The sequence below is a fragment of the Scyliorhinus torazame genome, chromosome 9, assembly GCF_047496885.1.
Source record: "Scyliorhinus torazame isolate Kashiwa2021f chromosome 9, sScyTor2.1, whole genome shotgun sequence".
NCBI classification, from domain to species: Eukaryota; Metazoa; Chordata; class Chondrichthyes; order Carcharhiniformes; family Scyliorhinidae; genus Scyliorhinus; species Scyliorhinus torazame.
In genome coordinates this window covers 105,972,902-105,986,715 of record NC_092715.1, presented here as the reverse complement: position 1 = coordinate 105,986,715, position 13,814 = coordinate 105,972,902, and positions in this window count along the sequence as shown.

Genomic DNA, 13,814 nt, shown 5'->3' with positions numbered 1-13,814 from the left:
TGCCCACTTTTCATCCGCCTGCATATGTACAGGTCTCCATTTTCTCATCAAGACATCATTTTTACGGTAATAACACTCTGGTCTCAGATTCCTCTTCCGTATATGCTTTCTGATATATCCGTTTTATTTCTGCATCTTTCTGTTGTAACTCCGCCAATTTTCCTGAACTAAAAATATCCGCCTTGTTCTTTTTCAACCATCTGATCAAAAATTGTTTGTGATAATTGCACTTCAACTTCATCTTCACCCTTTGATTTCTCCTCTTGTCTTAACCTGTGACTTTGCTACCTTGTTACTACACAGTCTGGAAAAATCCTAGGATATTCGGCCTGCAACCCTTCAGTTTTCTCATTTTCCACTGGCTTATCAACCACAGTAGGCATCACTACGACCTGCGATCCAGCTATATCATGACCCAAGATAAACTGTATTCCTGGACAAGATAGTTTATCTATTATTCCTACTACCACTTCACTGGACGTTCCAACCTTAACTTATATAATGGAACGCTACTCCTCTCACCCTGAATTCCACATATCACCACCTTTTCTGGCAACATTCTTCCCAAACTACATAATTCCTCATTTCTTACCATTAAAGATTGACTAGCCGCTCTATCTCTGAAAATTGTGACTTCTTTACCTGCTCCTCCTGATACACATGAGTAAACTTTACCCACACAAGTAAATTCTTTAAAGACACCTGGCACCTTCTTAACAATTACTTCTTGAACATGATGTGGAGATGCCGGCGTTGGACTGGGGTGAGCACAGTAAGAAGACTTACAACACCAGGATAAAGTCCAACAGGTTTGTTTCGATGTCACTAGCTTTGTCACAGGCTGTACAATCGTTTGCAGCTCCTTCGCTTCCCTTGGGCTTTCCTTTCCCACTCTTACAAACCCCACCGTCTTATCCTGTTTTACCACATCAGCCTTCCCAGTGCTTTTCTTCAACCACCAACACTGTGACTTTACATGGCCTAGTTTATTACAGTGAAAACATCTGAAACTTTTCATTTCTTTTCCACCCTCCTGGATTTCTTTTTTAATCTGAGGTACATTCTCTTTATTGTCTCCCATTAGATCACCTATGCCTCCTCCAGTAGTGATGCTAACACTTCACTAGCCCTACCTACCAGCTTTGTTTGAAACAGTAATACCCACATGTCCTGTGGCCATTTCATTTGTTTAGCTACCTTCTCAAATGAAATGAAAAAGACTTCCACTTCCTTCTCGTCAAACCTTGGCAATGCTTGGACATATCTAAATAGATCCTCACCACGTCTTCGACTATGACGCTCTGTCTCACTATCCTCATCCATCTCCTCCAACTGTACGTGTCCCTTTACATCTGCGAATTTTAACTGATTGTCATGTTTCATGGCCATTTTCTGAAGATATAACTCCCTCTTTTTATCTTTTTCCCTGATCTGTATCTCCCTTTCTTTTTCTTTTTGTTGTGCTCGGGCTATTCTTTCTTTTCTCCTTTCTTCTCTCTCCTTTTCTTTTTCCCCTCTCTCTCTTTCTCTTTCTTTTTCCTCTCTCTCTCTTTACCTTTCTATTTCCTCTCTCTCACTCTCGTAAGCCAGCCGCTTTAATTCTTTCTCATGTTCCATTTGTTTAATTTGCATCTGAATTTTTGCCATTTCCAATGAGTCAAACTCTATCTCAGGCAACTTTAAATGCTTAACCACCGCCATAATTACCTCATCTTTTCGCATTTTGTCAGGTAATGTTAACTGCAATGTTCTTGCCAAATCTAACAGTCTGCTTTTCGTTTCTGTCCGTAAAGTAGTGCGTGTGACATTCTCCAGCCCCCAAAAACTTCTGAGCCTCTGAAAGAGCCATTGTTTTCAACACTCTCCCCACTTAAACCAAAATACCACACCAGAAAAGCAACAATCCTTCACTGTCTTTAAGTTCACAAAAGCCAATTCAATAGATAGACTTTTATCCCCCTCGAGCCCCCAATTGTTATGGGTGAGGCGTTTTCAGAACCCCAAAATGTATCATGGAGTTCAACCAACCTCGCCTTTAATGGATTTGTTGCTTTTCCTAGCACACGGCTTTTCCCTCGGAGTGGGATTACAATTATGGACTCGTGGGTTTTTAAACACAAAACACTGTTTATTCCATGAACTCAACTTAACATCTTAAGTAAACATTGGATCTCTTAACACCCCTTACTTCAAAGATAACTCAGAAAATATTGCAACAGTAAATAACTCCTTACAATGTTCCCTCAAACTTCCAAGAGACTGAACACCTTTAAACAAAATCACGTCAGGTTAAAGGTTTTACTATGATGAGTTTAAATCACCCAAATGATCCAGAGATGGTCTTTTATGGCAGACATCACAGCAAATCCAGCTCACTGCAAAGCACAGACACTCACAAGCTCTTTTCAAACTGAAACAAAAAACCTGCAGCTCTCTGGAAACACACAGGCACACACCAGCTCTTTTTCCAACTGCAAAACTAAACTGCAAGAATCAAACTGCAAAATGGCTGATCTGAGCTGAGCTCCACCCACTCTTTTCTTAAAGGTACATTGCTTAAACATCCCATTCTTAAAGGCACTCACGCATGACAAAACGCACTCCACTTTCCACTTTCCCCATGTTGGGAGGATCACTGCTCCACATTCAGATAAGATACTTATTTTGTGAACTAAATGTTTTACTTTCAAGATGCATCTCATGTAGCTGAATCCATTGCAAAAATGTAACCTTGGATCGATAAATATTATTTTCTGACAGTTGAAATCCACAGTCGAGAATTAAAAATTTATTTGACTCATCTTATATTAAAATCAATGATGTCAAGATGGTCTTTAAGGTACCTTGGTGTGATGTTGCACCAGATTAGTAATATTGATTACAAATATAAACATCAGGCAGCACGATGGGGCAGTGGGTAGCACTGCTACCTCACGGCGCCAAGATCCCAGGTTCGATCCCGACCCTGGGTCACTGTCCGTGTGGTGTTTGCACATTCTCCCCATGTTTCCGTGGGTTTTGCCCCCACAACCCAAAGATGTGCAGGGTAGGTCGATTGGCCATGCTCAATTGCCCCATAATTGGAAAAATGAATTGGGTACCCTAAATATATTTTTAAAAACAACAAAAAAACAAATACAAACATCAGTTATGTTCATTGCTTCCTGGCCAAGGAAGCTGGACCAGCTCAGATGAAGTAATGGACTGGTGAGTACATAAAATAATCACATTTTTGCAAAGAAATTTCAAAACACCAGATATTCATTTTTATATGATATATTATATGTTAATCTATAACTTGCAAACTTGAATAATTATGTAGTGAATTTTACTTTGTTCTTTATTGCTGTTTTTTAAATTGGCATCTGGGATGATGATCATTTTCAAATGTTAAAATGGGGTCAAATTAGAAAATTATTTTGGAAACACTGTATAATATGGAGAAAGTTCATGGTGGGTGTTGGGGTGTGGGGGGCGGGGAGGGGGGGCAATGGTGGACCGGGCCCGGGGGGGGGGGGGGGGGGGGGGGGCGGTGTTTCTATCCCATCACAGTGTATTTTAAAGTTACACTTAAATGTCAAGATAAGCACATGCTCCTCCTGGCCCACAGGCAGTGCAATAAAGTCACCTTCCTCACCGGTCTGGTCCTTCTTGCATCCATTTTTCAAGATCCTTGAGGCCTGTGAACTCTGGCCTCAAGGTGTAAAATCAAATAATATTATAAGTTAAACTGGAGACATGCAGCTTCTTCAGAGATTTCAGTGATTGACGTATCCCTTTTGAGCAGAGCTATCATTTGCCTATGGCCCGTCTTTTATGAATTGAATGTTTGCCTGACCACGAATCGTCCTACTGTTTGTTGATTGCACCTTCGCGTTCTTCTGTATGTGAGAGTGGTTGCTTTTCACCCCACCTCAGCCTACGCCCTGTGAGTAAATTGTCAACTTCCCCCATCATCTCCCAAGAAGGTCTATGCCTCACCCCCCACCAACCTTTAACCACCTCCTAAGAAGGCCTATGCCTCACCCCTCACCAACCTTTAACTCTAACCCCTGGACTTCTTGTTTCCTGGCTTTGCAAGAGTTTCATCTCCTTTTGGTACATTCCTCTCCCCTTCCAAATATGAAGTCCTGCTCGCTTTTCATCCTCATCGTTGCAAAATTATACTAAGGTCGCCATCTGCCATCCTTTATCTCGTCTTTAATTTCCTTTATGGCTCCTATGTTCCTGCTTGAACGGTCTGTTTTTATAACTTTCATCTTTTAAGTGTCTTCCCTTCTCTATCAATTAATCAAAAAGTCTTCAGCTATTTTAGTCCTACTCTCTGTAATTCTCTCCCTTAACCCCTCCGCTTTCCACCCTCCCTATCTCCATTTGAAATAGAATCTAAATGCCAGCTCTTTGGTCAGGTTTTTGGTTCCAACTCCAACCTCTCTCCTCTTGGTTGAGGTTCATTTTCTCATCTGTGAAGTGCTGTGGAACGTTTGTTACATTAAGGGACTATATGACATGTCAATTGCTATCATTGCCAGATCTCAAGTCACCCGACTGAAAGTCATTTATTCATTAACAGTAAAGCAGTGCAATTCTGATGACAATTTAATACAAATGTTTCATCAAATAGTGTGAATGAAATAATATTGGGCTCTGGAATTCAGTGGATTGAAATTCCGATTTGTGTGATTTTCGCAGCAAGTACTCTGATGTTTTCACATGAAATGTATTTAGTGTGTTTATAACTGCTTCATTAAAATAATGAACAAAGGAATATCGCTCATCACCATGATTACACAGCATGATTTCAGCTTATTTCTGTCAAGTTTTTCTTGCTTTCACACCAAATAATAGTGCTTGAGTAGAAATAAAATGAATGAAATAATTAACTGTTGTTTGGTTTCCCTGAGAGGTGCCTGAGCATCCTCCAATTCAGAAGCGTCTTTCATGTGGTGCATGTAGTTAGTATTTAGATGTTGGGTAAGTTGTTCTGGTAATAACACAGTCCAGAATAATTCTAGCTGAGGAAGGCCTAAATCACGTCATGGCTCAGATATAATAGCACATTGATTACTAGTTTAAATGTAATATGTTTTTGTCTTTCAAGCAAAGAACACATTCATTTTTTATTATAAGTTCTTATAGTTGAAGGCGACAATTATCAATTAAGGTGACTACATCCATTTATTTGAAGATAAATGTTTAGGGGAGGTGATGGTGTAGTGGTATTGTCATTGGACTAATAATCCAGATATCCAGGGTAATGCTCTTAGGGCCCAGATTCGAATCCCATCATGGCAGATGGTGAAATTTGAATTAAATACAAATATGGAATTACAATCTAATGATGACTATGAAACCATTTTCCCCTGGGTCACTGTCCATGTGGAGTTTGCACATTCTCCCTGTGTTTGCGTGGGTTTCATCCCCACAACCCAATATGTTGGCAATGCTAAATTGCCTCTTAATTGGAAAAAAAAGAATTGGGTACACTAAATTTTTAAAAAGACCATGAAACCATTGTAAATTGTCGTAAATACCCATGGTCTGGCTTCCATGAGACTCCAGATCCACAGCAATGTGGTTGACTCTTAAGTACCCCCTGAAATGGCTCATCAAGCCACTCGGTTCAAGGAATGAGCAATACGTGCTGGCCCAGCCAGTGACGCCCACATCCCGTGAACAAATTTTAAAAAACTGAAGCATCTAAATATCTTTCAAGGTTGAGTTTGGATCCAATGTTAAAATCTGTTGTAAAACTATTTTAAATTCTTCTCTTGAAGGGCATTTTTTGAAACATTATACTGAAAACATTTTTAGCAGAAATGTTCCAAGTTTTTAGTCCTGCAACCACTTTATGCTGTTGGGTGAAATGATTTGATAATTTTCAGAAAAGGAAAGCTCAATGAAGAGACATGGGTCATCTATCACTAATGTCTTCATCAAGTGAATGCACTCATATCAAATTGCAGTTCTGAGGCACTGTCTCTTCACCTTCAGGACACGGATGTTTTCCATTTAGATAGGGTGATAACCATTAGAAGTGAAATCATTTCTAGTTATCGCAAGTCTTTTCCAGTCCACTCCACTTCACAATTTGGTACAAGACATTTTTCAGTTACCATTCATCATGATGTGAATGTAGTGACTATTTTTTAGGTCTCAAGCACTGTCAACTGTTCTGCCACTATACAATAACAATAACAACTTGCATTTATATAACACCCCAAACCTACTTTGTCATTCAATAAGATCACAGTTGACCTTTTACCTAAACTCCATTTTCCTGCCCAATCTGTAACTCTCTTCATTCCTTTTGTGTCCAAAAATCTATCAAACCCGTTCCTGAAAATGCTGCTGCCTTCACAAAGTAAGACATGAATAATGTACCTGAAATTCTGAGAAACACAAGTTTTAGTGAGGAGCTGAAGGAAATCAGTATTCGTAGAGAAATGGCTTTGAGAAAATTGACAGGATTGAGGGCGGATAAATTTCCAGGGCCTGATAATTTACATCCCAGAGTACTTAAGCAAGAGGCCTTGGAAATATTAAATCCATTGGTGGTCATTTTCCAAAATGTTTTGACTCTGGAATGGCCCCTACAGATTGGAGGGTAGCTAATATCACCTTCTATTCAAAAAGGGAGGTAGACAGAAAACAGGAATTATTGACCAGTGAGCCTTACATCGGTAGTAGGGAAGTTGCTGGAGTCCATTATCAAGGATTTCATAGCACAACATTTGGAAAGCAGTGGTGTAATCAGACAAAGTCTGCATGGATTTATGAAAGGGAAATCATGCTTGAGAAAACTACTGGAATTCTTTGAAGATGTAACAAGTAGAGTTGATCAAGGCGAACCGGTGGACGTGGTTTAGTTAAAGTGCATGAGATTGGAGGTAGTGTCTTGAGATGGATAGAAAACTGGTTAGCAGACTGGAAGCGAAGGGTTGGAATAAATGGGCCTTTTTCAATTGGCAGGCAGTGAATTGTGGGGTACCACAGGGATCTGTACTAGTACCCCGACTGCTCATATTACATATTAATGATTTGGATGAGGGAACTAAATATATTATCTCCAAATGTGCTGTTGGTCATTCTGATGGAGTTGGAAACAAGTCAGAGCTAAACAGACCTGAAGCCGTTCCTTCGAGTGAAGGCCTAAGTTAATAAGAGTTAAAGTGACTTCCCAGAGGGAATCCCACAATCTGGGGATTTGGACTGAATGTTCCAGCCAGAAGATCGTGTTGTAACATCGTCCTCCAGGCTTTCCACTGCGATTGGCATCCTAGCAGTGTTGACCTCAATGCCACGCATTGCTGGCACCATTTCCTGCACCCGTAGCCTGGGAACTCTTCCAATCGGCTATCCCCTCACCAGAGTGTTGCTGCCATCCCCTCCTGAACGCCATGCCCTAGCATCTACACCTGTCATATCCACCCTCCAGTGTAGCGATAACCTTGTCCAGAGGCTCGGCACCTGACTGGGAGATAGCTGAGTCCTGGGATCCAGCAGCCTTCGACTGCTGACTCCCTTGGATGTTCCTGATTCCACCTGATGTGCATCAGCAACTGGCACATCAGATTGTGCCCCAGAAGCCTATCCACTAATGTCACCAACCAAGATGTGTGTCTCTGTGTTAGTGGAGGGTGGGTATGACAGCCAGGATGCCTCGATGGTGGTCGCTTTGGAGCTGTCCTCTGAAGTGTTCTGTTGGATGGCAGAGGGGTGGGCGACCCCAGATTGCTCAGCTCCATCAGGTGGAGATCCTGCAAGAGGGTGAACATATGGTTAATGAGAGGGAAGGATCATTTTGTCTGACGTGAACAACTCACTTGAATCAGATCACCTGGGTGAAGGGACAGTGGATCCTTAGCTCTGCGGCTCAGGCCACCCTCACTGTCGGTGACTGCTCTCTCCTCAGCCAACCCTGTAATCTCCGTGGCCAGTTCCTCCTAGGGGTGAGGACTCTGATGTCCGGAAATCCGCCATCCATTTAGACACTTTTCCCTCCTGTTGTGGGCCAACTTCTCCTGCGGGGACAGAGAGTGGGTATTTGAGCCGCACACTTGATGCATCGGGGGCGTCTATGACTGGTGGCATGTATGGGTATTGTTCCTCAGCATGGAGGGGTTGTGCTGCTGGGTGCCAGGTGGGGTACAAATGCAATGATCAGATGTGGGGAGGGGTTGCGAGATGCCAGCTGCCAACTTTGGGCGGAGGGCGGGAGCAGATGTCATGGGGTGGCAAGCGGGACTGATACCAGGGGGCCAGTGTTAACGTACCCTTGCGGCCCAGTGCAGGTCCAACGTCTGCTTCCAACATTGGACAGCAGATGTCCTGGTCACGCTGCCGGAACTGACAACCGATGCCATTGCCTCCCAGGCAGCATTGGCGGCCCTGTTGCTGGTGTTCTCACTCCCTCGGGGGACAGGGTGTCCAGTCTCGCCTCCACGGCATCCAGCAAACTTGCCAGGTCGACGTCCCCAAAGTGTGGAATTGGTCGGTGTGGTGCCCTGGTCGTGTGCTGGCCGAGAGTTAGCTCTGCGGGAACATTTATAAGCGGCTCCCCTTTGTTAGCAGAAAGCTGCCGGGCGCGTCTCCGGTGAACCAGCTGGAGAGACGGCCAGTTCCACCGTGAAGCTCATGGGGCTCATTTCCAGCACCAAATGCCGTTAAATACAGGGTGTGGTCTTGGGTCAGCCATCGAAAAACACCCGGGAAGTCGCGTTTTAGTCATTAGTACGTTTCCTGTTAAATTGTGCCCTTAGACTACGAAGCACCTCAGCATTCACATCCCTCTGGGTTAGAGAATTTCAAAGATTCACAATCTTATGAGTGAAGGTATTTGTCCATTACTCAGTTATAAATCGCTGACCCCTTTTTCTGAGACTATGAACCCTGTTCTAAATTCACAAGGCAGGGCAACAGCTTCTCACAACATTCTTTGGCAAGGTCCCATAAGAATCTTACACATTTCATTCTTCAAAACACCAGAGAATGAAGGTCAATTCTACACAATTCCCCCTCATAGGACAATCACCCAAGGAATCAATAGGCAAGTATATTCTTCCTCAGATAGGCAAGGAGACTAAAACCGTACACAGTACTCCACGTGTGGTTTCAAAGCCCTGAACAATTGCAGCAAGGCTTCCACACTTTTATACTCTGATCCCTTTTCAACAAAGGCTAACATACCATTTGCCTTCCTAATTGCTTGCTGTACCTGCATGTTAACTTTGACATCCGTTATCAGCACTTTAATTAAAAATTGTTCTGTTATGATGGCATCACGGAGTGTGCGGGTATCGCACCTTTTTTATGATTTAATTAAAAACAGCAAGGAGGTGAAAACAATCTCATTCAGATGCGAATTTCATGGGAACAATCACGACAACATTGCTGTAAGCCTTATCTCCCTGTCCTCAGGCTAATGTGAGATGACCCATCAATACATTGGAAAAATAACATTAATCTTCTTGTTTAAAATGTCAAAACAAACAAGGGTAATTATCAGTTAAGTTTTCTATTTTAATTCCTTACTGTTGTTCTGAGAATGTTCACTTAACACCACCTGTTCTTATTTAGGCAATAGCTCAGAACAGATTCCAGAGCCGATAAAACACATGTTCAAGGACAAGCTCACCTGTGAATGGTGCAGACAGGTTGACAGAGGCATTTAGCATTTACTGTTGGCTATGTCTTGTGTGTGGTTCCACTTTTGCATGTGCAATCTTATTTAAAATTCACTAGTGGAGATTTTAGTCAGCAAAAGTCCTGAGGTTTGGTTGGTGAAACAAACTTCCTAAAGATGCAAGGTAGCTCTTTGAAGATTTTTGGGGCAGTTTAATATTCCCATTGAGGCACCTTATTCAAAGCATTAATTAGTTTTGCTTGCTGGGCCTTCATTATTGCATTTTTCCATTTCTTTCCTTCACAAAACTTTACCATTATTCTTTTTTTACTGTTTGCTTTGACATGGCACTTTTCACAGTGGTGGGGATAGGCATGCTTTTCAGGAGTTATGAATATACTGGATAATTGAGGTGAAGAAAAAGAGTTCAGGAGGGGCCAACAATAATGATGAAATGAGCACTCAGGTGTTGTCAACGCACCTGTAACTGCCTCATGTCAGAGTAACATCATCACCATCTCCATTTTTCAAGCTCCCGTAGAGTTGTCACCTGCCACAAAAAGCATCGATGCACAACATTGCTCAGGGGTAAGCTTCCTATAGAACTGAAGGTAACCACAGTTATAGGTTTCATACTTTCTTGTAAGCTTCCCAAGACTTAATTACCAGATGAAATACCAACCTGTCTTGGTGGCGACAATGGACATCTTTCATCATTGTTCCTGTGGTAATGAGATGTTAGTTGCACATGGTACACAGCTTTTACCAGATGGCAGGGTTGCCTTGACTACAAAGAGTTACACATAGGAAACAGAAACAGGAGTAGGCCATTTCGCTCCTCAAACCTGTTCCACCATTCACCTAGATCATGGCTGGTCTTCAAGTTCAATGCCATTTTCCCAAACCATCCTTGTATCCCTTGATGCTTTTGATAGCTAGAAACCTATTGATCTCGGTCTTGAACATACTAAACGACTGAGCCTTCAAATCCCTCTGGGTAGCGAATTCCAAAGATTCAGCACCCTCTGAGTGCAGAAATTCCTCCTCATCTCTGTACTAAATGGTTGACCTATTATTCTGAGATTGTATCTCTTCATTTTAGAACACCCAGCCAGAGGAAACAACATTGGTGCATCCCCCTTGTCCAACCCTATGAGAATTTTATACATAATGCCATAAACGGGTCAATCTCGTGTGCTGCAAAGTTGAGTCTATTAGCCACAATATATATATGTAATGACCCTGTATTTAATGGGTCTCAAACAGCGGAAAGATCAAATGAGTGGGAGAAAGAAAGGAATGCTCCAGGAAAAGTGGTCTCTGCAGGAATGGCTGGATGTGAGTCACAGGCCTTTGCTAGTTATTGATAGGATGTTGCTGGATCCCTGAAAGTGGACGTGTGAGTGAAACATGCTGGGGGATTCTTCATCATCCTGGTGATGCCTGGTGAGGAGGGGGAAAAAATTATCTGCAGTCTGAAGTTTTCAATATGTTTGCAGGAGAAAAGTACCCACAATGCCAGGGAAAGGGGGAAAATGGGTGGAGGTGCACCACCACAACACGGTGAACACATCATTAACATACAGCAGCAGCTGACAGGGGCTATGGCAGCCAAGGACCCTGGCAGTCGGAGATCAGCTGGAGGCCAAGATTGTGCGCACTGAATGTGGCGGAATTGGAACGTCAAACTAGAGGTACATGTGGCAGAGTAAATTTGTGTAGAGTTCCATATTTACTGTGCACAGATGGGTAGCATAGTGGTAAAGTTACAGGACTAGTTGTCCAGAGGAGCAGGTTAATGCCCATTTTACATGGGATCGAATCCCACCACGGCTCTGGTGGAATTTAAATTCAATTAATAAAATCTGAAATTGAAAGCTATTCTCAGTCATGGTGACCACGAAGCTGCCATCGACTATCGCAAAAACCCATCTGGTTCACTAATGTAGTTTAGGGATGGAAATCTGTCATCTGTCGACTTCGCTTTGTAGCCCATTATGTTGTTTAGGCCTTGCCACAACCAACGAAAGCCTTTGACTCTAGTTTGGTCTGATATTGTCTCTTGACATCTCGGATGGCTTTGCAGGGCTGGTTTAGCACACTGGGCTAAATCGTTGGCTTTTAAAGCAGACTAAGGCAGGCCAGCAGCACGGTTCAATTCCCATACCAGCCTCCCCGAACAGGCTCCGGAATGTGGCGACTAGGGGCTTTTCACAGTAACTTCACTTGAAGCCTACTTGTGACAATAAGCGATTTTCATTTCATTTCATTTCAGAAGGCATACCTGGACTTTTTGTATCGGTCAAGGTCACCTAACGTGAACACTTCAGACCTGTACTTCAGTAGAGAGTCAATCGCCTGATTAAGCCATGGTTTTCAGTTGGGGAACGTGCATACTGCTTTCTTTGGCATGCAGTTGTCCACACATTTGCTGATGAAGTCTGAGACTGGTATACTCATTAGGTTGGTCGCTGAGTTGTTAAATATGGACCAGTCCATTCTTTCCCAGCAGTCACCTAGGAGCTCTTCTGTTTCCTCGGACCAGCACTGCACGACCTTCTTGGCCAGATTCTCCCGCTTGAGTTTCTGCTTGTCTGCTGGGAGAAGGAGCTCTGTCTTAGGGTCTGATTTTCCAAGGTGCATCTGGCCTACATGTGACTCGTTACCGACAGTAATGTGGTTGATTCTTATTGCTCTCTGAAATGGCCCAGCAACCCACTCAGTTCAAGGGCAATTTGTGAAATGCCTTGCCAGCAATGCCAACATCCCATCAAAGAGTAAAGGAAAAAAACATTGTTCAGACATGGAAGCACGGTGGCACAGTGGTTAGCATTGCTGCTTCATGGCGCCAAGGTCCCAGGTTCGAGCCCAGCTTTGGGTCACTGTCCTTGTGCAATTTGCACATTCTCCCCGGTCTGCATAGATATTGCACTGTAGCCATCTGGGATGGCCACTTACAATAAGAAGCATGGACGGTCGCAAAGCATAACGGGAAATGAGGACAATGTAAGGTTCAGGCAGGCTGAAAGCCTGAATGTATATTTGTGAGTGAAGAATCCAGACAGTACCAAAACCCCCAACCGATTAGCATTTTGATGGCCCATCTCCGTAAGACAAAAGACTGATATTTGAGCAACCAATACAATCCCAGACATTTCGGCGCCACTAATTAACCCCCAAAAAGCCCAATTTCTCCAGGAAAAGGTCACTTATTTCGGTATGGTCATCACGCATGGTAAGCGTGATATTGAACAGAAACAGATAGATTCGATTGTAAAATTGCCCTTGCCCCAAAATGTTACAGCACTCCAGTCATTTTAAGGACTGGTCGGTTACTCAGGAACCACATAGACGGTTTCGCCACAAAAGCAGCCCCACTTTCCGAGCTCCTTAAGAAACAGGCCCCATGGAAATGGCTTCCACAGCACACGGATGCCGTAGATGCATTGAAACGCGCCCTGAGTACAGCCCCCGCTTTGCAAGCACCAGACTCACATTCCCCATACGCAATAGAGGTAGCGACCACCGACCGAACCCTTTCGGCCGTACTTCTACAGGAGAGACACGATCGTTTAGGAACTGTAGCCTATGCCTCACGAGTTTTAGACCCCGTAGAGCAGGGATTTTCAGCCTGCGAAAGGCACTTGCTCGCAATTTTTTGGGCTGTACAATACCTCTCATACATAACAGGACTCAACCCTGTAACATTTTGACCGAGCACACCCCGACACAGAAGGTAGGCTAAAAGATGGCACAGTAAGCAAAATTCACGCAGCGCGCTAGACCCTACTCCTACAAGGACGCAACATTACGGTAAAGAGGACAAAGACGCACACGTTTCTGGCAGACAATTTACACTATGTAGGAACCCCACAGGAGTGTGAGATCATTGCACCCAAGCACAGCACAGGCCCCTTTGTTCCCAACTCGGTGCCGAAAAAGACAGGCATCCGACCACAGATGACCCAGCCCACAGACAAAGCTCTAAAAATCTATGTAGATGGCTCCTCCACAGTTCTAAATGGTAAAAGGATCACAGGATGTGGAATTTATGTAGAGGGCGCGCAGGGACACTCTTTAGAGGAAGTCTCATTAAAATTGCCTGGACATTTAGGTTCACAAGCAGCCATTGCTTACATTGTGCAGCACCCAGATTTGTTCCTTAACATGTCTTTAAACTTATCATAGG